This window comes from Chamaea fasciata, unplaced genomic scaffold (assembly GCF_029207755.1).
Source record: "Chamaea fasciata isolate MVZ Bird 193981 ecotype frontalis unplaced genomic scaffold, bChaFas1.0.hap1 SCAF_15, whole genome shotgun sequence".
In the NCBI taxonomy this organism is placed as follows: domain Eukaryota; kingdom Metazoa; phylum Chordata; class Aves; order Passeriformes; family Sylviidae; genus Chamaea; species Chamaea fasciata.
In genome coordinates, this window is record NW_027094100.1 from 7794340 (window position 1) to 7821593 (window position 27254).

Here is a 27254-nt window from a genome sequence, read left to right on the forward strand (position 1 = left end):
AAATCTCTTACTTCAGTGGCCAATTGCCCTTTTCACCACATGAATCCTTGCCATTTCTTGGAAAAAGACATTTCTTGAGAAGACTGTTTTGGTTTTAATCATGTAGGCAAAACCTGAGGGGAAATTGTAATATAAGTTGTAATTCAATCATTTTCTTTCAGCTCTAGAATTTGTTCTGGTGTGGGATTGGCCAAGAGAGCTTTTGTTTCATCCTCTTAACTGTATATTTCCTTTAGTATGGAGTAAAGAGATATTTATTTTGTTGCTCTTGTTGAAGTAATTATTCCCGTGTTAAGATCAACATTGCAAACATGAAGAGAATGGTTTCATTTATAGCAAATGAAACATAAAAAAAATTTCTATGAATGATTATGTTTGAAATGTGTATTTGTTCTCTCAGAAATACAGTTCATTACACAATATGAAGCAGAAATACTGAACTGCATAGCTAGGGCTTTCAGCAGAGTCTTAAAGGCCAAAATATGCAGTTCTACCATGTACTGCTGTATTAAAAAAAATGAAGGGAAAAGAAAAAAGCAAAAAAAAAGGTGCAGTGTCATTAGGAAAGAGGAGAAGGGATTGCCAGGTTTTGTGCACTGCATTTACACCCAGAAAGTGCAATTCACACCCAGGGAAAAACTTTCAGTGGTGGCTTTCGGAAAGAGCTGTCTAATAAATTCAATGTGTAGAAGTGAGAGCTCTCATACCTTCTGAGGAGAACTCTGCTGATCATGGAACTGGAGATCCAAAATTAAATGTAAAAAGTAATTTCAATATAACCAGATTTCCCAATTAAAAAAATAGATTGTGAAGAAGTAATTTTTTCTTCCAAACTCAAGCAGTTCTTCTGTTTTTACTTTCCTCCTGCACCCACGTTTTCATTCGGCATCTGAACTGACACCTCTGGCTAGCCCTGGGAGGGAGAGAGTATAAGGTGGGGATGGATGAGAAGCAGAAGGACACAACACAGCAAAGAAATCCCAGCACTTTCGTGACACACACTGATGCCAAGAAGGAAAAAAAATCTATCCAGTGATAAATCTCTGTCCTGTCAACTCCAAAACACTTCTTAAAACATTATCCACTGCCATTGGCACACTGTGCTGCTGGACTTGGGATAATCAAGGGAATGTGAGTGTTAAAGTAGAGTGAAATTAGAGTATCCTCACGTAGCTCATTTTATGCATTATTTGAGGGAAAACTTAATGAAGGGCTTTCTATCAATGCAGAAGACCAGGAGGTACTTTTAGAAGTGCACTTCATTCCTGAACCTACTGAGCCCCAGAACCAGATACTTTACAAGATTAGCACAAAGTGACTGCACTTCCCTTCATTTAGTGGTCTTACTGATGTGATTGAAACTATTTGTTAAGCACTGGTGAAGCAGCACCCCAGTGTGAGCCACCCCAAGGGGTCTCTGCCTCTGGGGACACTGCCTCACGCTACCTCCTCCCTTGCTGCACCAAGGAGCCCCTGCCCTCCCCAGAGCTCAGCCAGCTGCTCTCCCACTGCTCCAGCAGCAGTGGAAAATTCCTTTCTGTCTGAAAGGGGAACTGTGTGGTAAATCTCAGTGACAGGATCAGGAAACATCTTAAACCAAATTAGCACAAAGCAAAGCAGAGTGAACAAGTTCTAAATTGTATTACCCATCCTAAGTGTCCCTATGGCCTCAGCTCTTGCTCTCTGCTTTTAATCTTACAAAAGAATAGTTTGTGCTATTTGTTTCCTAAGGCTTCTTCTGCTTCTTTTAGGAGGAGAAATTCAGAAGCAGTGGAATTGTAAGGAGTGGTGTCTCCAGCCAGATACAATGGGGTGACCTATTCCGAAATGCAGTACAGCCCTCAGCATTGAAATTATTACCAGAAATAAATCAATTAAATACAGTTATTCCAACCCGGGGTAGCAGTTTCTTCCAGGAAACAAGCACCCACTTGCCAGGAGATAGATATCAAATCCTCTGCAAACCTAAAGGAACAAAAACATGAGCCCACTAATGAGCTACAGCTCTTTCAAACACGTGTGTGCTTTTGTTTCTATTTGCTGCAGGATCTCTTCCCTTTCTCCCTTCCTCTAATTAATTTTCCTCCTTCATTTGATAGACGCAAACCTCCTTCCCAATATATTTTAAATACAGAAAAACCCACCACATATTCAATGGTGTGTCCAGTGCAATGTAATGACATAAAGACAAGAACTTCCTTTAGAACCACTGCTCAACACCCAACTGTCAACACAACAGGAGGACAGTGCAACACAATGAAGTCCATGATAATTAATCGGAATCTGGTAATTTGATCTTTCACTGCCATCCTGAACACAAGATAGGATGACTTTTGGAGATGCTTCCTGGCCTGGGACTGCAGAGGGACTTGTGGATTCTCTCCTCTCCGTCTAGCTCAAGAAACAAGAATAATGTTGAAAAGATTGAGACTTCTTGTCACTTGAGCTTAACTTGTACTTTCTCAGCAGCTATATAAAGGCATCAAAGACATTTTGTTCATGAAAAAAATCATCCCAAACTGCATCTATCAGTGTATGGGAAATTTTCTGTTGTTCAGCCTGAAATCTTATTTTCAACTAACTTTTAAAGGGTGTTCTCAGGACTCTCCCTAATGTTCTCCAAGCTATAAAGACTTGATAACACAAAGAGAAGATTCTTGGAAATCTGAGGAACACAAAAATGGTGCTACACAGACAAAATTTTCTGTGTTAAATCGATGATGGAAAATGTCCACCTCCTGCTTTCTATCCCAATTGTCAGGCTGCGCAGCTGTGAATAGTGGAGGGAATAATAAGCAGGAGGCATAACTAGCTGGATTTTCTTCTTAAAAAAGGCATCCAACCATTTTTGCTTGCGGTAGAGAGCTATCCCAAGCTTGGGAGTAAATATTATAGGTAGGGGTAGCCTAGAAGGACTTTGAAATAATTTTAAAGAAACACTTTACAATTAATATGAGATGGAAGATGAAGCAAGAGCAGCCTTGTGAGCAGGGGAGCTTTTGGTCTGGATCAGAATAAGGAGTTAGGGACTACTAGGTCACACTAAAAGTCTGCAGGGTCTCCAAAATGCACAATATGACACTGCTCAGCATTGTTAATAAGGAACTTTGTCCTTAAGAAACACATTATTAGTTCAACTTCCTGATACCCACAGTTAAGCCGAGCCCAATTACTGAGGCTGTGAATTAACCTCCTTATGGACTATTTGCCTTCCTCCTGTAAAAACTGCCTTAGAATTTAATGTTTAAGACAAGGTTTCTCTTTTCAGAAACACCCACCCACCACACACTGAGTTTGCCAACAATTAACCAGACAATCTGTCTGTAAAACAGCTAAATATGTTCTAAAGAAAAAAAAATCTTTCTATTTAAATAAAAAAATTACAGAAAGTGTGAATTTTTTTCCATGTACCATTTTTTTTTGAGGGCAACATGGCCTATGTCTTGTGTGTACCAATTATATGAAAGTTGTGGTTAAGACTCAGCAGCAAAGAGCTTGATTTCACAGTCTCTCTTATATCTTCCTCAAATTAATATTCTTTTCAAAAGTTGTTCAGCAAGGCTGAACATCCTCATGCTTCTGTTGACAGCAACCTGAAATGGGAGCTTTTACATTTGGATCTGTGGCTTTTTAATTCTGTCCATTCACTTTGGTGCCAATCTCCCAAATACTTCATTTCAAGAACTGATTAAAATTAACTAATAAAATTAGAATTAAATTCAATCTCACTCATCACCTATCATGCAAATGAAGCCAAGACATTTCCCTCAATAGATTCCGCTTTTCAGATTTCATCTGCAACACAGCTACAGAGGAAGCAGCTTATGGATCCACACCAGAGTCCAGGAGGTATCGCCACACAGGATGGTGTTTGCAGAATACAAATATCTTTACATCTTACTGTAAACTTGTCACTATGGCCGCTCTATTTTGGATTGCTCCTGCATTTAATTTCTTCAGTTTTTTTTTTTGACATTTCCACTTCTTAAAACTATGCCTGAATAAATCTTCATGCCGTTTCCACTTGCTATAATTAATCAATTTCCCGAAAAACTGCAGAAGAGAGCTTGAAAGTGTTGAAAATCTTCCAAATGGGACATTTTGTGAATACCAAAGTATGAAAGAAAAAGCAACAAACTAAAAAAAAAAGCCATGGTTGAGCATGTTTGCAGTTCTGTGCTGTAGATATCCCTGGGATGAAGGGCTTGGTCTCTCGAGGTGCTGAATGTGTTGGCCATAAATCAGCATTTCACAGCCTCAGGGTTCAGTCTCACCTGTCCCCAAACAGGTTGCTGAGGAAGTGAGGTGGATTGGAATGAGATTACAAAATTTTTATGCACTTCAGCAATACTAGCTCAAATTATTGTTAAAAAGAGCATAAAGCAGTGATCATAATTTTTTTAGAAGTTCTCAGATTTTAATGGCACAAAAATCAGCCTAAACTTTCCAGCATACAAAGTGTGTCTTTTTTCAGCTTGGATACCTGAGAATTTCTTCAATTTAAATGCATTTCTATGTTTACTTCAATTCCTGAATTATTGACAAGTGTTGTATTCAAAGAATTTTTTCTTTCTGCAGCAGCATATGTGCACAACTCTGAAAGACAGATGATGCCTGCAACATTGCCAAGCAAAATTCTGCCTGGTGCAGCATATTTTATTTTTGAAGACTGAAATGTACTGGTCTAAGAGAAGATCAGTTCCAAAATTCAGGATAACACCACATCATAAATTAATGATCCATCATAGCATACCATGGATGCTTCTTTTTCATCTTTCTCCCCCCACATGGTATCTATCTGGTTAAAAAAATAGTGAAAGAAGAAAAAAATGGAAGCTGAGGGTTGTGTAGTTTGACAAGTTGTCAGGACCTCTCCCATTGAAATTTACACTCAAATGTTTCCAAGACTTTTTTTTTTTTTTTTTTTTTTTTTGACAAAATGAATTCACATTTTCCCTGGAGATACAATTTTTCTGGAAAACATGACCCCAAAGAAAGGAAAAAAAAAAAACCCCACTGTGAAAATTATATAATCAAAATTACATTTGGAACGCAATTTTCATTTCTGTAGTTTACCCTACCTGAAAGTCAGGTCTTACATGTCATGAACACAGGCAATGCAAACAACAAGACAAAGAGATGTAAATTCACCGAACAGCAAAGGTTTCCATTAGGTAACTCAATTCTGAATGAAGCCAACCTGCACATCCTAGGAGCAGGGAAATATTATACAAATCTCAGAGTGAAATGGTGGGAAAGGCAGCAAGGCAAAGTCTGTCCAGCCCCAGTTTGATCTATCTTTCAAAAAACTTAAATGCTTTAGGTAATCCAGATACCATTTAATACCATAACATTTTTAGCCTCAACTGCTTGGGTTTCCTTTCAAGCCACGTTTATGTTACATTTAAGCTGTTTAAACACTTTAAAACTCATCCAGATGTGAAAGCTTTTCCTTTATTGTTACAAACCAATTCAAATGAGCCAGCCTGAGCCAGCAGCACTGGCTGCTAAGGTGGGCACAGCAAACCTTTTGCTCAGCTCAGCAAAGGGAGGTTGGAGCTGCCCAGTGACACCAACCTGGGGCTGATCCAGGATTCCTGCTCCGAGGGTCAGTCAGGAAAACAAATTTAAACACATTATCCTGGGGCAGCAGAGCTGGGTTACTCTGTGTGTGGCTTGGCCTCCACCAAATCCACTCAGGGTTGTCATTTACAGCACCCAGATCCTCCCCAAACACTGCTGAATCACACACCAGAGGAATTTGCTTTAGACCAGTGCCTGCTTCCCAGTATCCCCACTAAAATGATCTCCAGTAAAAAGCATAATAATCTCATTCTCAGTGAAAGAAGAGGTGTTCTTAGTCTGTTGCAAACCAGAGCAATCCCTCTGAAGCCAGGGGAGATGAGTGACCTCACAACAACTCCACTGCTGCTGAGGCACCTGGAAGATCCTACACTGGATCTGCTTCTGCCCTGCTTCTAATCCTCGTTGCCCCACAGCTGGAGCATCCCTGCTGGGGCTTCTGCTGTTTGTTTTTGTTTGGCTTGTGGCTTTTTTGTTTGGATCTGGTTTGGTTTTGTAAAGACAGTGTTCCTCTTTAAATCTCTCCATTCTCATGCCTGAGGAGATTAAAAATTTCTCAGCTAGGTGTGAAATACACCGATCTGCTTAATGCTTGTGCCAGCTCCATCCTACCAAGATCCATGCAAAGCATGTGGGAAGGAGAAAGCTCTAGTGGAGAAATGAGCAACTTCCATATTGATTGAATGTGTCTCACAATACTTATCAAAGAGATTGCTCATCACTTTGCTTTTACTTGAACACCCAGATCCCTTAAATCTTCCACAATCTAGATTTATACGTATCCTGATTACATTCTCAAGTTCCGAGAAAGAAACCTACAGCTTGATGACTTTTAGCTCAACCTGAGGATTTTCAAGAGGTTTGATGCATTATCAGTGCCTTGATTTCCTCTGTCTTTGATGCCAATGGGAGGCAAATGGGCTTAAGTAGCCAGAGGGACTTGATTTCTGCAGAGCATTCCCTACTAATGTGCCCATCTCACAGGCAGTGCAAGGAAACTTGATGCACATTGCTCTAGGAACACGAGGTGAAAGTGCCTTTGATCAAAAATGCAGTCAGAGTAGGATTTTCAAAATATTCAACTCCCGCTGAAATCCAAACTCTACCCACTAGCTTTAAAGAAAATAGATTTAGGCCAGAACTGAACACCTTTGAAAATCCAAACCTGAAGCAGAAGAACTCCATGTGGTCACCACTCCCTAAAGTTAAAAGATGCAGATAAACCAGCTGTGACAGAATGTGGATCTACTGGAATTTACCTAAAACCATGCTTGAATCTTTGCTGAGTTTGTTTGCAATTAATTTGTGATTTTTTCCTTCCCAAATGATGAGTTCTGGAAGCAGCTGGGAGTTGGACTGTCATAAGTGTAGTTTCCATAGCATTTCCAGTCTGACTGGAAGCCAAAAACATTAGAAAGCCCATGAGACAGCCTGTTTTCAAGAGTTCTCAAGCAAATTTTGGCTGATCCACTATGTTTTGATGACTTCAGAAAAGCATCCAAACTGAGGCATATCTCATAGCCAAGCTAAGACCAACCCTGGAGAAATTTGACTGCAACAAGATATGATTTGAGAAAGAAAAGGATGACCAAATATTTTCTGTGGTTTATTAGAAGCATATAAAGGCAGGCAGAGGAGAGAGAATAAAAACAAATAGATCCTGAAACATAAGATTGACCAACTGTTTTTCAGTTCAAGCACTCAAACAATACTAAAATCCAGACCCCTTGCCACATAACAACATTGCTTTGGGCAAAATTAATTTAGGTAGGGTTTGAAGATGGGGAACTGTGTGCTGGGGTCTTTACTCTGGACAGGATATGTTTCTATATGCAAAAGAAGAACAGTTGTTGTTTTCCCCATTTTACCCAGGAAAGGTTGGACTCCAAGTTCCTGACAGGATACCAACTGCACAGAAAAGGCTTTTCCAGGCATGTGCTAGCAAGAGCAAAGTTGAAAATCTATACTCAGGCTTTGTACCAGTAATTCACATTTTCATTCCAGTGACAGAGCCTTTCCTTCAGCAGGTTGGATATTAGCTTGTTATCAGGTTTTCCTTGAGTGCCAAATTGAAACCACACAAAAATAATAGTTCATTCCTCCAGAACACTTCTAGCCAAGGTGTCAAGTGAAGAGATATTCGTTATGGTGAGGGCTTGCAGCTTGAGCAGTCAGGGAAGTAATGGATTTTCCTGCAGTTGGAATCAAAGACCTGACCAGAGAGATGAGCTGAGAGAAAACTACAAGTTCAGCCTATCTTTGGTCATTGTGAAGCCCTTCTAGGTTTTGTAAGCATTTTGGAGCCCCAGCTCTTTCTCTGCCAGCCAGAGGAAAATATGGAAAAGTGCTCCTTTCGTACCTCACCTCATGCCATGGCCAGACACACAGAGCCCTCCTTCAGCAGCACCTTCTGAGAGCCTGGCTCCACCAGAAGGGTCAGAGGTACGCTGCTGGAGAGGAGCTTCCAGCAGCTTTATCTCCCTGCTCTCCTGGTGCTTGGCCAGGGACACGAGGAGGGCTGGCAGGAGCCTGTAGCCATCAGCTCCTCCCCAAATCCCCAGAAGGCCTGGCCTGCAATGTGATGCATGCCCTTCTTGTCAGACCCCCAAACTGCTTCCTCTCCTCACAGAAGATGTCTTTTTTCTGAACAGAAAGGACACAGCTTCCAATAGAGACCTTGCTGCAGGTTCTTGGTGGAAGCAGAGCTGCCTGCTGTAGCTAGTGCCTCAATAAACAGAGGGGGAAAAGCTAAAAACAAATAAAAACCTGAATGCATTAATTTACTTCATGCTCTGCATGAAGTACTGAGTGCATCATTTTCTGTAAATCAAAGAGAAGATGAATGCTAAGTGTAATTCCAACTTCTCAGCGCAGATATAACAAACTATTTCCTGGCTCCAAATCTCAACCAGCCACCGTGCAAGAAAATACATATGTATGTTAGTGTTTCTTGTTTGATCAGTGTCAAGATTGCTTCCATTTTTTATTTCAAAAGAAACTAAGAAAAAGCATTTTTAAAATTCACTGCCAAGCATAGATTCAGTTAGAAGATCAAACTCCCAATTGATTGCATCCTTCATGGCCGCTGCAGCAAATTCAGGGTACCAGCTGTGCTCGTCACCCTCTCAGAAGGCAGACACGGTAAATTACCAGATCTTTAGTTTTATTAGCTGCACCACAGGTCCCAAAGAGACCTCAACTCAGTTTGTTTTTCTTTCTGCCGCATATAACGCCTCTCCTTCTGCTGTACGTGCTACTTCATTGTGCATTTGAATTTCTTATTTTAAGTTCAGAAATGTGGCACTCATCCCCCCAAATGGACTTCAAAGCTCACAAAACAGGCCAACCCTTGCACATAAATAAATTGATTTTAAGAGCACCCTTGTCTTTAGGAAGAACACTTTGGCTTTGGAGAAATATTCCCTGCTAATGTCTCATGATCCTAGTAGTGACAGGAATTTTTCTCAGCCGAGTATGTGGTAACTCATCACAAGGTGTAGCTGCGGATTTCACACGGCAGGACTTCTTTGTCAAAACAATCCTCTGCTGCAGAAGTCTCTTCTGTGGGAACTCCACAGGGCTCTGAGTACTCTGACATTTCAATCAAATTCTCTCAGCTCACAACTCATTTTCAGCTCTCTGTGCTAAGCAGATTTGCCCTGGAATGGCACACGGAGAATGTTCCTTACTGCTCCAGCAGCTCTCACAGAGTGCTGCTCTCAATTCCCCATCAATACACTCCACAGAAAGCAGTAAGGAGATCAGTACAGATCCAAAGGCAGCTTGAAAAATGTTTCAAAGAAATAATTCGATGTTTTTTCTAAGTCTATTGCTTTTCTTCAAATATAAAATAAATACATAAAGTGTATTCAGTGATCTGTATTCTGTGTGCAAGAATTACTGAGAAAATACACTTTCAGCTTAAATCAAGGTAATTCCTCAGTTTCACAGAGTTTCATTCCTATTTATATTTTCTTTACTCCCTCGTGTTATCAGGTCCTAAACTGGATGAACCAACTACATGTTTCTTCATTTTATTTAAAGCCATATTTAATACTTCGTCAAACTAGAAACTGGCTGCTACCAGACTGGTGAAAATCCTGGCAAATCCTCTCTCAATCCATCTAATTGAGTCTTCCTTTCCTTGTCCCTGCAGATCAGAGGTATTTCTTGTACAGTTTTTTGACTTTGCAAACTGGTTGAAGCGGCATAAAAATGAGAGTGCAGTTGCCAGTTCTGTGACTTGCTACAGAGCCATGGTTGTGGAAACAAGTCATTATCAAAAACTGAGACTGGGAGTGGTGATTGAATTTAGCCCTGAAGACTTATTTTTTGCTTCTGAATTTTAGATATAGAAGGAACTGTAACAGTTATTTTTACAAGGAAAAGAGAAAAGTCTTTAATCTTATAGGTATATGCAGGAGTGTAGCAGAGTAAGGCTAAAAATATAGATTAATACCTGGAAAATGTATTCCAACAGGTTTCTTTTGGAGAGGAGAGATTACTAGAACTAACAGTGAGATGTTGTATTAGTTTATTTCAACAGAAAAATGTGGAGAACAATGAAGAGGAAAGGAACCCTAACTTGGTCCATGAAAACAACTTGTGTAATTGTGTGGTTTTTAACAAAAGGAGCAGTTGAGTCAAATTCCAGAAGGCCAGATACCATGTTTTCAGGGAAAATAAAATTCAATTCCATTTTTCAAAGTTTTTTTTTAAAAAATGTGTTACCACAAAATGGATTAAAGTTACATCAGACCCAGAGGTTTTCTTGTCACTGGAGATCACAAGAGAAGATTTTATATGAGAAAGCAATACAGAAACAGTATGGATTGAGGTGGAGAAAATCCCAATGAAAATTGACCAAGAGCAAGGGAATTGAGATGAAAATGCCTGATTGTTTTAGAAGAAATGGCTCATTACACATATAATTTCTGAAAACTCATTGAGTTATCAAATTGCTTCAAGGATGGCAATGGATATTTCTTTACTCGAAAACATTAAGAACTTGAGAGGCACAATAATTAAACAAAAACCAGCATAAATTAATCTAATTATCAGGTTGTCTAGTGACATAGTGACACATGGATGTAAAATGGATGAAGGATATTTTTTTTTCCCAGATGAATTTACAAGATGAATGGCTAGGTCACTGCAAAAGTAAGAGTTCTCTAAATATATAAAGTGCAGCACTTCACCTGAGGTCATAGTTTATAACCCAAGGCTGAAAATCATATAATATTAAGTCCTTTGGAATCTTCTATCAGTATCTTGACTTTCTTTGTTACTACTTTAGTCAAGCTGGATTCTTAATGTAGTATTTTACAATAGCTGAGCAAATACAGACAGGTAATAAAGCAGATTAATTTGGTAATATGGTTTTTTCGATTTTCAGCATTGATTATTCAGCACCATCATTAGCAGGCACTTCTTTTTCCTCACTAAAAAGATCATGCAACTCACTGTGTTAAACATAATTTTGTTCCAGTTATTCAATTAATGTCTGCACATATGCAAAGAGGGGAACTTCAGACTAATCCACTTTACTGTAAGATTTTCCACTTCTCATCCATCACTCCAGCAAAATAAGAATCCATACATATCCCGCGTCTTCTAAGTAAAATAAATGTATTTGAAACAGGAAAGTTAATTCAGTTACTGGAACTCAGTCTTCATTGTCACATAGTGATAAACAACATCAGATCAAACAGCTCTGTACTTGAAGCCATCCATCCAAGTTGCCCTTCAACACTCTTATCATCCTCAGACACAGCCCAGGTCCTCCTAGAACCCACAAAAGCAAATATTTGCAGGTGGGATCACTCGTTACCTGAGTGAGCACCATCTCCTCTACCCTGCAGGGAGTTTATTGCGCAACAAAGCAGCTCCTCACTCTGTGGCTGGAGGGAGAACCAGGTGCCAAGGAACAGGGAAGGATGAATCCTCCAGATCACCTGCAGGTCCTGGAAGATCAAAGTTCATCCAGGATTGCTTCACCTCAGCTGTCAGCCACTCCACACCTTCCAGATTTGCATTTTAGGATAATTTAGTAAGAATCCGTTTTATGGTTCCAGCACATGTCTACTTGAAATCTGAAGACAGGAGAGCTGGCCCCAAAATCCAGTTTGTTTTTTTTTTTTCCTTTATGAAAACAGTGCAAAACTCAGGGCAGCTTCTTCGTTAAAATGAAATTAACCAAACTCACATTCCAAAAACTGATACTGAAAGCCTTTAATTTGAAGTTCTCCTTAAGAAATGATCCTTTTCTGATAGTGGAAGCCCATTTCTGAGTAAATAACTCTTTTCCAGTTTCTTCTGTAGAACTCAAGCATTAATAGTTCTTGAGCATATCTTTAATATAATGAGCAGATGCATTTTTTATGTATAAGTTCTAGGCTTATTTACATGAATAGAGGTGTAGTAAAATGAGATTGGGAAACAAATGAAAGATGGAGAAAATAATCTATTGGTACAAAGCCTCCATGCAGCCTTCATTTCCTTTTAATTTTCTGTGGGTACAATAGCTGCATCCTTTGTTTGTGTTTTTCTCTCCTTTCCACTCCCACTTTATCACATTCTGCACAATAATGTGAGAGTTTTTGTCTTAACTGTGCTCTGAGACAGCTGACAGCATGGCAAGTAAATTCCAAAATGGAATGGGTTTGAATATTGGAACATGAGATGATTTCAAAAGAAAGAAATGGGATTATTTTTCTTCTCCCTTCTGACCATTGCTTGTTTTTCACTGCCAACCCTGGGGTGAGGCTTCTGAATGGAAAATCCCTACTTCATGTGATGATCCATTTTTCCACTCTTTCCCTTGTTTGTCAAACTCCCGACAGTTTTGCAGTGTTATGTCTCTTTTATTTAAGATCTAGGATGTTCTTAAGTAAGACAGATAGTCTGTTTTCAGAGCTGTGGCATGTGTCTGTTTATGAATAATGAGTATGACAGACAGACTGATTAACAGGCGTTTTCTAGGTGGGAAGAGGCTGGAAAGGAGGACACTGTGTGGAATAATTATTAATGACGTACAGTCAGCACCATGCAATGGATAAGGACTCTGTGGGGAAGAAATATGGGAACATAAAGGGAAAACTGCCCAAAACCTCCAGAAGGACTGTAACGTAGGTGGTCAAGGAGAACAGCACAAAAGAGGAATGGAAGGCAGTGAAAAGTGATCCGGTCACATAAACTTAACTCAAGAGCACAAAGAGCCTCTGTTTGATTCTCTAATGCAGGTAAATGACAGAGATGATCCCAGCAGTGTCTCACTGGCAAAATTGTAATTTATGTTTTATCCTGACTGAATTAATGAGCACACAGTGTATCAGTGTCAGCAGAGCCCAGCCTGAGTCTCATTCCGTCACTTAAATCTGCCACTCAAACACTAAATTGCACTTCTCAGATTAAAGATCTGCCCAAGTGAGCACCTGCTGGCATTTCCCCACTGCTGCTATCAGCATCTCACAGTGCCTGCCAAAAAGTCCCAGGCTGAACTACCCTGTCTCAGACAGGAACTCCAGTAACTATAGCTGCAGAACATTTATTTGCAGCTTCAACCTTTTCTGTCAATTTAGCCATTCCTGACAAAGAAAATGGAAGAATTTTTCAAGATTCAGAATGACCCTAAGACAGTCAGGTTTGCATCACCTGTCACTTGTTTTCTCATGTTTAAGAGCCAGAGCATGCAGTAGTTCACCTCTAGAGACAAACACCCCTCATGGTTGTGTTTTAGCCATTCATTAATAGCTTCTAAAATTCTCAGTAAAGCAAAGGGGGAAGGGGAAGGGGAAGGGGAAGGGGAAGGGGAAGGGAAGGGGAAGGGGAAGAGAGGAGAGGAGAGGAGAGGAGAGGAGAGGAGAGGAGAGGAGAGGAGAGGAGAGGAGAGGAGAGGAGAGGAGAGGAGAGGAGAGGAGAGGAGAGGAGAGGAGAGGAGAGGAGAGGAGAGGAGAGGAGAGGAGAGGAGAGGAGAGGAGAGGAGAGGAGAGGAGAGGAGAGGAGAGGAGAGGAGAGGAGAGGAGAGGAGAGGAGAGGAGAGGAGAGGAGAGGAGAGGAGAGGAGAGGAGAGGAGAGGAGAGGAGAGGAGAGAAGATGCATATGTTAAAGCAAGATTGAGAGTTATTCTAACAGAGAGAGCAGAAAAAGAATTAAAACATACCTATCATGCTCACAAAAGAAACTCTGTCACGTGTATACCTTTTACAGTGGTCCTTCAGCAAAGCGAGTAAACAAAAAATTGTTACATAATTAAAATAAGTAAAATCTGCTTTTATTTTTCCCATTAATTTCCTGCTAGTTATTATTTCCCACTGTAGTTTTTCAGAAGTAGAAGAAATAACATTGGTATATTTTTATTTCAAAAATGAGAAATTGCTCTGTATGTCAATGTCCATGGACTACCATCCATGGCTAATATTTTTCATCACTGATCTTTATTAACATGTAGTATTTTCACCCTCCAAAGAGGCTGTAAATTAATCTGAAAATAAGGTTATGTAATGCCTAGCTTTTAACAATTTTCTCTTTTTTTCTCTTGAAATAATAACTTTTCTGTGAAACACTAGAATCCCCTGTGAATGCCCACTGTGTCAAGCAGAGACTCAGAAGCACCATGAGACCTTCAGTTCCTATTCCCAGTCACAGAGAATTTTAAAGTCCCTTCTCTATCATTATCTCTTAGGAAAATAGGGCCTTTTTTTCCCCCATTACCCCACTTAGACACAAAAAATCAGCATATTTGCAATCCTGCTTTATTATGTTTTTTCTCCAAACCCTCCTCTTCCATGTTGAAGACGCAGTGGAGAAATGTTGTTATTGTGGCTAATTGTGGTGGTTGTTGTGCCAAAGAGCCCCTCAGAGCTCTGTGAGGGGTTTGAGCCCCTTCCTGGCCCCCTGAGCCCCCCTGGCACCCTGAGCACCCTCACCCAGCACCGCCAGCACGGGTCAGTCCAGCAGGGCCAGGACACCAGGATCTGAGATCACACCTGCTAAAAGGCCATATTTTTATTTAAAATGCATGAATACCTGAAAAGAACCTGTAGGTATGTTTACTCAATTTAACATTTGGATCATAAATAAAAGACGGCTGGAGGATGGGATTTCCTTGGAGAGTAGCAAGCTAAGTGCCTTGCCACCAACCTATTTTAGCATGTCTCATGACTGTAATTTCCAGCTCACCTGGTTATCAGCAACCCTCATTGTTTTCATGTTCAAGGGGTGATTTCAATGCCCAGTGCAGTTTGATCCTTTGTGAGCTGATTTGTACCAGTTTGAACTGTCTTTGTCTGGTTGGATGCAGTTGGATCTGGTTTGGCCTGGTTTTATCCAGTTTGTTCCAGCTGGAATATGTTGCCTGTATATCGATCCTCACCTAGGGAGATCTGCAAAGCTCAGCTGGAAAGAGCTGCAATGGATTTTACCCAACTGTTTTCAAAGTTATTTGTTGTTCTGCTTACAGTGCTCACAGGTTTTTCTGTTCCATTTCCTCTTGGTCCCCATGCCCAAACTCTAGGATTATTTTGTTTAATTCAATAAATACCTTCCTCAGTGATATGTGGAGCCAGGCAAAAACCTCATTTGCAGGATGTAATTTCTGTTTCCAGTGCCCAGTCCTGTCAATCCACTGGTCTCAGGATTCCACAAAACTGTCTGATGATACATTTTTCATGCTATCCTCTCTGATCAGCGTGAAAGAATTTTATTTCCATAAAATAAATGGTTCCATAGTAAATAAAAAGTTTGTTAAACTGCACCGAGACTCAGCAGGCACAGATAAGACAAAGCCTTAATTAATTTTTCAGCATCAAGTCTTTCTACATCAAATTCATTTTAACCCTTTACTAACTGGAAACTACCAAGGCAGACGATCAAGGAGACCATAATGCAGTGACTGGCCTTACAAATAGGTGAAATATGATGGGAACAAAGGAAAATATTTTCCCTCCTTCTCCTATCCCTTCTTCTCCAGAAGAAGCTGCTTGGTCCTTTGTGCAATAAAGGATGTTCTTCCTGGGAAATTTCTCACATTCAGCCCCAGCTTCTCGAGAAGACTTTTCCTTTCCTGGAAAAGGAAAGGATCGTATCTCCTGCAGTGCAGAACCCCGTTAATACGGTTTTTGAAATATGCCCTGATATAGTCAATCACAGGTCAAGTTTTCTTTGTTAGATATAGGAAGTTTCCCACTTTGGGGCAGTCTTAGGAAGGCACATGTGACCCCACAGTGTTTACTGGGGGACCAGAGTGGGAATGGGAGAGGAATGAAATGGCATCTACAAAGACCCATAAAATGCTCACTCATGAATTCATTCCCCAGTACCTGGATGTGCTGTTTGAGCACATGAGGCCCCAGTGCTTGTGAGGTGGGTATGAACCAAACCTGGTCCTGACGTCTCTGCCCACTTTGGATCATCCCTTTCCTCCTCTCCCTTTTTTTTTTTTCCCCCCAATTATTTCATCATGTATATAAAGTGAAACAATGAAATTCAGTTCAAATTTCAAAGGGCAAAAAGCTGGAAACCCCATTGATTTGGTGTTGTTTATTTTAGTTTATTTGTGAGATCAAATTCCTGTCTGTGAGAAAGGGGTATGTGGATAAGGATGATGGCATGTTCTTTGGAAGAACACAACCTGCTCAGAAATGTGGAGTATTCACTGTTTGTATTTCATGTGTATATCAAAATCATAAAGTAACTCCCTTCTAGACTTTTTTACCATTTCTCATCATTCTGCCAATTTCAATTTATATCTTTGTCCTATGAAATGTAAAAGCTTCTGACAATTGCTGGAAAAGGGACCATACTACAAATAAAAATATCACAAAACAAGATGAACTGTATTTCTTATTAACAGCTCATCATCAGTTCTCTCAAGAGAAAACTTGTGTCTCTGGAAAGAAAAGCACTTCAGCTGAAATAATTCCTCAGATTTTTAATTAGTACATTCGTCTTCAGGAGTCGTCTTTTAATTGCTAATTCCTTCACCTGCCCCTCTTTCTTAATCCTTGAAAACAATCCCCTCAGAAGTTCCAGCAGAGATGGGCTTTGCTCAATGACATTTAAAGATAAATCAGAAAAGAAACAATAAAACTGACCAGCTCAGAGATTGATTTTAGAATTAATATAAAATAAATCCCAGCTACTTTTTTAACTCCAATTTTATTTATGTTAATGCAAACAGAAAAGAACAGACACAGTATTTCCCTGCAACCCAGAATCACAGAATGGTTTGGGTTGGAAGGGACTTTGAAGATGATCTTGTTCCAACCCCTTGCCATGGGCAGGGACACTTTCCCCTAGACCAGGTTGCTCCAAGTTCCATCGGACCCAGCCTTGAGCACTTCCAGCTGAGGATGGGCTTGCACAGCCTGAGGAGTCAGAAGAGGTCCCAGGTACTCCAGCACAATTTGCTTTTGAGTAGCAGCTTCCGCCACAGACTGATGGGCTTTACAGGGCAGAGTTTTGTGTCACTAGCTGCTCTCTCCTCCTCAGCAGGGCCCATGAGGAAAGGAAACCTTGCTGGCTCTTGGCAAATAGCCTGTGACCTTTCCAGGGGCAGAGAAGTGCCTGTGTGCTGACTAGAAATGATGCTCACCTGTAATCTTCACAAATGTAAACCTGTCTTTTTAAGTTATCATTCAGGAAACCTGAGAAAATTAAGTGAGAATGATATTAATATTTTATGTCATGTAATGATTCCAGTTCAATACTGGAGACCTCTCAATCACTCTTCACACTGTACCTTCAAATCTACAAGCAAAACAATGAAGAGTTCTTACACACAAACATACACGTGGTGTTTGAGTAATTATTCTACTTTGAAAGCATGAGAACTGTAAGTAGCAGGAAAAATAAATTACTTAAGAGAAAATGTATATTCCTCTTTTAAACTCCTATATAGGCTGTTTTTTGGAAGACCTAAAATTGGAAATCAACTGATTTCTTATTTCTGCATAATAGGCTGCCTGGACTACTGCTGCTCAATGATTGTTTTCATGTGAACTTCAAGAGCCTCTACTTTATTTAAAAATACATATTTTCTTTTCTTCTTCATGCAGGGGTTTGCTTTTTTCTCAGCAGTAATTCCATTTGTCTGGGTGCCAGTATCACTAAACCAAACAAGGCTGTTTATTCTTCTGCAATTTGAGTCACAAGAAGAGTAAACCTAGACATCAAACCCTGAGCACTAAAAACAGCCACTCGAGGTATTGTGCACACTCACACAGGTCGTAAGATAAAAATCAGAAACCCTCTGAATGTCTACTCAGAGACACAAGTCTGAGCAATTTCATCTCCACGTCTGTATATGGTGTTATTGTAACTCCTAATTGCTCAGATTCATTCTTTATACTTTCATTTGCAGTTTGAAAATATTTTTCTACCTTTTAAGAAATATATATATATATAGATTTAGATTAGATATTAAGAAAATCTTCCCTGTGAGGGTGGGGAGGCCCTGGCATAGGTTGCCCAGAGAAGCTGTGGCTGCCCCGTCTCTGGAAGTGTTCAAGGCCAGGCTGGATGGGGCTTGGAGCAACCTGGGATAGTGGAAGTTGTTCCTGCCCATGGCAGGGGTTGGATCTGGATGATTTTTTGAGGTTTCTTCCAACCTAAACCACTCTGTGGTTCTGTGATTCCAGGGAAGAACACATGGTCAGCTTCAACTCCAGGACACATCACTTTTGTTGTAGGACCAGGACAACTTCACCGACTTCACCCATTTTCATCTAAAGCACCGAATCACACAGCAGGAAATCTGGATCATCAGCCTTATTTAATGGTATAGCAGGACTTTCCAGCAGAGTGATTCATCACAGGGACTGATTCCCAGGGCTCTGCTGTGTGAAAGGCTTGGCTGGATATGTGCCAGAGGAGAGCAGGAGATAAAAAATAGTAGGCATATTCAGAGAGCATCCTTTTATTTTTAAAGTTGCCAATAAACACAATAAATATTTATGCTAAAATAATGCTTTAGCAGCTTCTGAAAAATGAGAAAATCCCAGTGTTGGGTAACAGCTGACTGCTTCAAATCTAACACAGCTGATCAAGCAGAGTTGATGAAATTGAGGAAAACTGTGAAGATTGGTCTCAATCACACATACACACAAATACAAAAAAAAAAAAAAAAGGGTCTGTGGAGGAGAATTTCTGACAAAGAAAGTTTGATTTTGAGAGGGTAGAAAAAGAAATGACTGCTTAAAACTTCTTCCCGCAGAGAGGCAACAGCAAATCAAGTGCCTGGTTGATGAAAAATTTGCTGTAGATAGAAGGGATGAGTGGAAGGTGTGGAGTCTCCAGCTACCTGGATTTGTCTGTAACTGCTGATGGAATTTGTTCTTGGCCACGGGAGCCTTTGGTGATTCAGGGTGAACAGGAACCGCCTCTGGCAATGGATCAGTGACAATTAGGGACACGACCAAGAGCAGTGGATCAGTGAGGCTGAAGTAAGGGTGAGACTTGATCTCAGGGCACAGATCTTCGAGCATGGTTGCAACAGTGAAACAGCTCCTCACATCCTGAAAACTGTGAATTTTTAACTTTTCTTCAGGCTCTGTGCTCCCAAGAAGTCAGCAACATTGGTAACACCCAACGTATTTTCATATACCACAACTAAGAAATTAACCCTACTTAGTGAAAGTTAAAAAAAAAAATTACCTCTTTTTTCTAGTTCTGCTTGACATGGAGCCAAATAGCTCAGTGTCTAATAAAATACAAGCTCTATAACTTCATACAGTTGAAAGACCTAAAAAAAATTAATAAAATGTATCAGTACAGATTTTTAGTAGCCCTCCTTCTGGAAGTAAAGCTTTTACATTAATTAGTGTCTCCACATGCTTACAGATTTGGAGATGTCCCAGAAAAGAGTTTCTAGGGATTGGAAGCCTCTGGCAGACTTCAGCGAAATATAATAGGTCAGAGTAGAAAAGTCGATTAATACTCTCTGCCCACTCCATTGTGAAAAGAAAAATGGCTTCTGTATATGAATATTAAATCAAGACCCTAAGCAAGGGAAAAATTACATTACCTTCTGATTTCAAATCTTTGTAAACAGCATAGAAAGAAGGATGGCAAACACCTTTGGCTCAGAGGCATCTCACTCCCTTTCAAACCTTCAAATTTCCATTTTCCAGGCAGGGCCACTTCAGTGGCATCCACAGAGCAAGCAAACCTGGGAGCTGACATTCAATAAGTTCCATCTGAATATGAGGAAAAGCTTCTTTACAGCGAGGTGACAGAGCACTGGAAGAGACTGAGCAGAAGGATTGTGGGGTTTCCTTCCCTGGAGACACTCAGAAGCCACGTGGAGATGCTCTTGGGCACCCTGTGGCAGGTGAACCTGCTGCAGCACTGGGCTTGGGCTGGATGGTCTCCAGAGGTCCCTTCCAGCTCCAATGTTCCTGTCATTAAGGGATTTAAGAAGCTGGCAGGATCAGGACACAGAGCACGTTGGGGCAGCAGGTTCAGTTTATTACTGTTTTCCAAGTATTCCTTTTCAAAGCCTGTGGTGACCATTCTGCTGTAGCAGAGGTTTTGAAGAGATTAATGTGTCCTCTTTACATTGGAAGAGATATATTTTTTCCATTGCTGGAAATCCACACTGATTGCATTTTAAAGCCTCTAGTATTTAATACTTCATCTGAAAATTTCTTAGCTGTAAAAATTACCTTGAGAAGTGTCCTCTTATATTCAATACATGCCTCTACTAAAAAAAAAATTAAAAATAAAAGAAATGGTGTTGGTCTGGAGGGAATTTTGGACTTTTGGTTCAATAGAAGTGGATTTTTTAACCATATTTTTATGAAGACCTGAAAGAGTGACTTGTTACCATCCACTATACCTCAAGTGGAAATGAAAATCAGAAAATAATCAAGTACATGGAGACCAATCATCAAGTCAAAGGAAAAGGATAACTAGACAACCCAAAGTGCTCTGGGGCAGGACAAGATAAACATTTGCTCCCAGGGAGATGACAAGTTTTACTTTGCTTGGCAGCCCTGAAAAACGCCAATATTCACCAGAGGAAAGGGCCCAATTAAATCAATTAAAGAAACACCAATCAGGAGTTGACCAAGTTGAAAGCTTTTCAAAATGCAAACAGTTATGTTCATGATTGATGACATTCCTGTGTGCTGGGTATTTCAGACATTTTCTCTCTTGATACAGCTCCTCTTTGATCAGTCAGGGAATAGTATTTGAGCATAAATGTTGCTGTGACATACTTCATACTCCATTACAAGTTAGGCAAGTATTTCTGTAGTGAATTTGGGTTAAGAGAATAAGTTAGAATCATATTTCTATGATTCAGCTTGTACCTTTCTCGGTAATAATTTGACTATTTTATTACGAAAACTATAAATCTGCTAGATTTCATCATAAAGGCAATGTGAGAAAAGCAAAACTAACTGCTCTCTCAGCTCTGAATTACTTTTAATTTAGGAGAAAGAATTACTCCCCTGCCCAGAAACAGGACTGGGTGGATTAGCTGTAGTTGCCTCAGGGTAATAGCCTAGGTGCAATCACGAGAAAACTCTTGAAAACTCTGCGAACTAGTCTGATTTTTGCAATGTTCCAGTTTTTCCTTTTGCTTCTGTGCACAGAAGCAAAACTTAGCTTGGCTGGAAGTTGTTTACATCTTATCCTGGTACATTTTCCATGGCACAGCCATCTGTTTCCAGCCTGCTGGCTCTAATAGTAGATCAGGAAAGCGCTGGCCCCACAGGTTCCCTGCGTCAGCCAGGGACAGAGTGGGCTCAGGCTTTGTGAGCTCCTTGTGCCATTTGAGCTTTACTGCGCTGGCAGGGCTGGAAGGACACACTGTGAAAAAGCCCAGAGCTGAATATCCTGCCTTGCTTCAATAAGTAAAGAAAGAGAAGTCAGTATTAAAGGCTCTAAACATGCCATAAACTCAGTGGGAAAAACCTTTGCGATGATTTCCCAGGAGGTACGGAAAGGTTAATGCAATTATTCACTTATGTGCCTTTATTGCAGCTTCTCTTCCACCTCTTGACTCCACCAAACCTCTCTCTACCCCAATAAGAGCCAACCACCAAACCTATAACAAATTCTTCACATCACACCTCTGTTTTTAGAGAGATCGTCAGGCATCCCAAATTAGACAACAGAATCCTTAAGCACATGCTTAATTAAAACACTGAGTATTGGGAGTTAAATAGGTCTTTAAATGCTTTGTTCAAGTGTGCCATAAAGCAGAATGTCACTTTCCAGACCAAACTTCACCTATCGTTTTCTTCCCTACAGCCTTGTGAGCAGTCTCCAGCCAAGCTGCTACACAGGTTCCTTAAAGCACATCAGGGTTTGATTCCCTGCCAGCTGCAAGTGCTGCAGCTTGGAAAATGCCTCTGACTCACATGCCAGCCCCGGATAGCTTTTCCTGCCCCAGGGCCCTCTTCCACTAATAAACATAAGTTGCCTTTAGATTTAAATTTTCTTTATCAGCCTTAAGGAACTGTAGGAACAACATCTAAAATTTCAGTTTTGGAAGAGTCATTGTCAACATGGAGGTGTTTCTATATCAAACATTGTGCCATGGGGTTTTCAAAGTCAAACAGTGCAACTTTTATTACAGATTTATATGCTCTAATTTTTTTTGTAAGTTTCCCTTAAAGCACCAGCCCATCTGCAGATTAGTTGGGTTTTAATCAGCTCTCAGAGTACCAGTGGATAGTCCTGTGTTCCTTAACTCTGCTGCAGCTCCAGTACTAGGGAAAGGGAGGAGTAAACTGTCCAATATTCAACAGTTTGGGGGTTTATTTTTCCCTTGAAAGAGAGCTTTTCCAAAATAACCTCTCTGCCCTATCCTTGTGCTTGACAAACCTTCTGCAGCCTCAGCGTGAGCAGACTGAGAAGCACAGCTATACCCTCTCTCCTCTACACACAGCACATGCACTGCCAAGATGTGGTTTCAATAACAATTCCCAAGGCAACTTTCAATATTTCTTTGAATATGCTACACACAGCCCTTAAGGATTTCCATTAAGCTCATCTAGCAAGAAACAATCTACAAAACACTAGTCACCCACAGGAAAATAAATCAACATAAATATATTGTAGAAAGCACAATACTGTAATATGCTTTTTAATATTCTGAACCAGAAGTTTTTAAAGGAAAAAAAAAAAAAAAACAAAACCAAAAAAAAAACACCCACAAAATGAACAGGAAAAAAAAAGCCACACAAAAATGAGTCAGAAAATGTCCTTTCGCTGTTAAGAAACACCTGTGATTAATTCTGGCAAGGCAGATGTCCTGGGGAGGGCTTGTAGGTTTTTTTTCTGGTTGCTGGCAGCTCTGTGATGATGCTTTAGGTGGTTCAGGATGGGGTTGGGCTCAGTGCTCCCTTGGATGCTCAGCATGGCACAGAGCCTGCAGGCACTGACCTGCCCGCATGGATGAGGTGAGCAGGCTGAAGTTGGTTTGGAGCCCTTTTACTTCTGATTTAGACAATCTTGAGTTTCCTCTACTTAAAAAGTGAATTATCCTGATTTGTATTCTACTAAAGCCTTGCTTTGGTCTGAAAGAATGTTGATCTTTGCAGGGAGCTGCTGTTGCACGAGGCAGAGTGCTGGCCTGGGGTCTGCTCCCTTTAGGGGGCTGTGATTGAGTGAGTGTTGGTTTTTAAACAAATGTCTTACTGAACCTGATTTAAAACGTTGTGAGAGGACAATAAGTAATGTGATCCTGTAATTTGACAGATTTTCAAACTAAACACAAAATTCTTAGCTCTGCAGGTTCTCATGGGTGTTTATGTATTGTATGCTCTAGAACTGCAATGTTTCTGAATTATTGCAAGTGCCAACAGGAGAACAAAAGTAATTTTCATGCAAAAAACCCCTTTGTTTGCTTGATACTTTGTCCCTTCTCCTGTCATTTGGAAATGATAGTATTGCTGAAAACTGCAACAAATTAATGCATATTTCCAAGGTGGATGCATGTTATTAACCATAGCAGGAGATGCCGATAAGTTATTAAAAAGGAAGTTTATCAAACTTTATTATATTTAGTATATTTAGTCTGTATGAATGTTTGGTGTTTTTAAGGGAGTGAATGAAGAAACTGGAAGGGGACTTAATTTTTTGTTTTCACTCTGTTTCCTTTACTAAAAATGTAACTTTAAAGAAACAAAGAACAGCGTTAGGGAAGAACATGGGAGCAAAGGTATCTGTACAGCTGCACTTCTGTGCTTGAGCACTTGGAAGCTGCTGCTGAACAAGCAGAGGTTTGATGGCTCCAAATCAACACCAGACTTCAAGAGACGGGCTGGAGCAGGAATCCTCCATGGGTGTCACAGCAGGTTGTCCATCTCTTAAAGGGAATTTGGGGCTTTTGAAGAAAACCTCAAAGAAAGAAGAAATATGTTATGGGGAATAAGGTACTGGAATTAGGCTCTCCAACAGGAATTTTAATGTAAGTTTAATTTATAGAAGCAGTAGCAGGAGTTGGCTGTTGAGGCCTGGATTTCAGGGCCTTGGAGGTAACCCTTAGTCCTGTGTTCCCTTCTTGCTTTTTCCAGGTGCAGGGGAATGAAAGATCCTGGCTACAGCAAAATAGGGAGGAAATTAAATAGAATAGTATTCCTGTACTTGCCTAATTTAACAGGCTCATGTAAAATGAGAGCTACAAAAGCCATTGTTTGCTTTCTTTGCTACTAACTTTCTGGGATCAGTGTGGGAATTATCCATAATCACAGATTAATTTATTAAATCCATGAAGTAGCATGAAGAGCATTCATTGATGATGCTCAGATAAGTAAGTAAACCAGAGGGTTAACAGCCTGAGAAGAGTTACAGCATTTGCAATGCATAGCTGGTTCTAAAAGCTACTTCACAAAGCAGCTGGTGATGATACAATGATACTGCACAAGAAAAAGATTGTTATCCAGCTGTCAACTGCCTTACATGTTTTCATCCATCAAGTGCTTTAAAGGGGCATCTTCCTACGCTGCTGTAATTTAAGCCTCATGGCTGTGACACCCTAGGTCCACTTTATGCAAATATGAATTATCTGTATGCCAAAAAAACCTCTTGATCTCCCTAGTGTGATCTTGAAAATTGAAAAATTCAATAGATCTTTCTATCCCAACCACACAGATGCATATAGAAGAACATTTCCTGGCTAAAGAGTTCTCCTGAGTAGTAAATATCTACTGTTCTTTTCTTAGAGTTTTGTTCCTTGCTTTTTCTTTTATGGATTTTATCACAGTTCTTACAATAAATCTTGTGTGCATTTGCAACAATAGCTCTGCAGAGAGATTGGTTGCTCCCTCCTTTCCAGCTATTCCAATACTCAGGATTAGATTGTTTACAGTTAAGAGTAAGACCACAGACATATAAAAAGTGCTTTCTTATTTTTCCTACTGTTGCTGCCATTAAAAAGTCTTCCCTTTTTATCTTCTCAAAGCTCATCTCTGAAAGGTATACTTTAAAGAGTATTTATCTACTTCAATTAAAACAGTACTTTTTGCAGTTAAATATATTTCTGGAAGTCTGAAAAGATCAGACTCTAAAGACTCAAAACGCTTGTTTTCTCTCCCATGGCTTGTGATGTTCAGTTAACCTGCAAATGCCTCAATAACAATCAGGGAATAGTCCCAAGCCAGTTTATGATTGCTCTTGCAAGTGTTTTTAGCTGTATTTAAGTATTTGGATGATTTAATATGTGAAGCCTAACAGCCATAATATCTGAATGAGGCCTGCCAAATATTCACTGAACTTACTGACTTCCTTGATAGTAAATATTCATGACTTGGACTCATGTTTTAAGATGAAAATGAGTTTTAAAAGCCAGATGTTGCCTTGCACTGAGCTGTCCTCTGCACCTTCCGAGGGGAGTGATGAAGCAGAGCCAAGGCAGCAGGAGCAAGGCTGATCTCTGCTCTGGCATTTTGAAGCTCTTGCCATGAGTCTGGATGGCATTTTCAAATTTGAATTAGGTGCAGGAACACGAGCTGGATTGGGAATAAGTATGTAATGCAAGTTAAATGCTGTTACCACTGCATTCCCAGCCTTTCTGCTGATGCTTTTCTGGGATGTGCCGGATCTCTGACACTCTTGGGTTTATTGGGACCCTTGGCTGGAAAGGAAGAGAGCAGAAGGCTGGTTCCAGCCCATCCTGGCTCTTTGAGGTGATGATGTTCATGTCAGTGTGCACAGGGGCTCCACCCATCCTTTCAGTTTTAGTCTTCTGTGGCTTAGCCTGATGTCCACAGGAGCTGGAATGTTGAGATAAACACTGAACTCTGGCTTATGGTCAGCCCTTATAATTGACTTCAGTCTGAAGGACTATGGTAAATACTGCTGAGTGTATTAGTATTGACCTGGCTGCAAGATCAGTGCCTGTGGTTCAGCTGGGAATGGATTTGAACAAATCTGTGTGGCCCTGCATGCATTTTATAACACCGTGTTTAATGAGCTGTTCATTCTGTTTGTTGCTACTGCATAAAACAGATAAAACAAAATATATTCTCTGCTCCCAGGACAGATAAATCCTGGTGCTGTTTCCCTACTTAGTTGACACGGCCTAATAGCAACACTCTGCCCTCGCTGTCAGGGTGTGTGTAAGAGTTCTTCAGCCTCATTTCGCATTCTGTTAACACCATGTTTCTTTTCAATGTTTTCTCTCATTGTTGCAGCTAATGTTTTGTAGATTTGTATCCATGCTGATACAGCCTGGTGCAGGGAACACCAATTTACCTCTGCTTTGCTGTTCATTATTTTCTAGATCTCTCCTGCAATTCACAAATCCATGCCAATGTCACTTTTCCACAGCCAGTACTTCCCAGGTTCTCTTGCCACTTAATTGGAAGCACCCTTGACAGGAATGACAGATATGCCTGAGGAAGAAGTAGTGTCCAGGGGAGAGTGTTGAGATAAAGCTGAAATTAATAAGCAGATGAGTTTATGATGATGCTCTTGAATAAAGTGGCTAATCAATAAAGCACACTTTAACAAAAACACTCATCCTTTATAAGTGCAGGGACTTGCCTGTGGCTGGAAAGAGAGAAAACGTGTGAGAAACTTGCTTTTGTGGTGTTAACAGGGCTCTTACAGTTAAGGTTTTAAAGCAATCTTGGAGATGTATTTTACAGAAACGTAAATATTTTGAAGTTAGAACAAGAAAAATAAGTAGGGATGGTTATAGGATGTGTTGTTGGAAGAATGCTTCTTTTCCACTACTGGTGTGGGGTATTTTTACGCTTTGTTTTGTTTGTTTTTTTGTCTTTTTGGTTTTTTTTAAATTTTATATTTTTTTAATGCAAAACAGCCTAAAGGGCCACAGCTGCTACCAATTTACCAATTGGACAGGCTGGCATTAGGAAGGGTACACTGCCACAACGACTTTTCTTTTTTTTTCTCTCTCTCTCTTTTTTAAAATAAATATATTTTTCTGATTCTACATCCAATACCATTTCTGACACCCCCAAGCAGTCTCTTTCTCCATGCAGAGGCTTCCTTACAGCTGTCCTATGAGTGAAAAATGTGACTTAAGTGTTCATCCAGTGCAGTGGATGTGAGTCCACACAGGCTGGGCCATAACTCTTGAATGCCATTTTGCAGTCTTTCACACTTGGTACTTATACTCTAATGGTTTTATTCCTTGCAGCCAAGCAAGGCAGGTTACTTGTTATTCCAAAGTTATCAGAAAACTTACCCCTTCT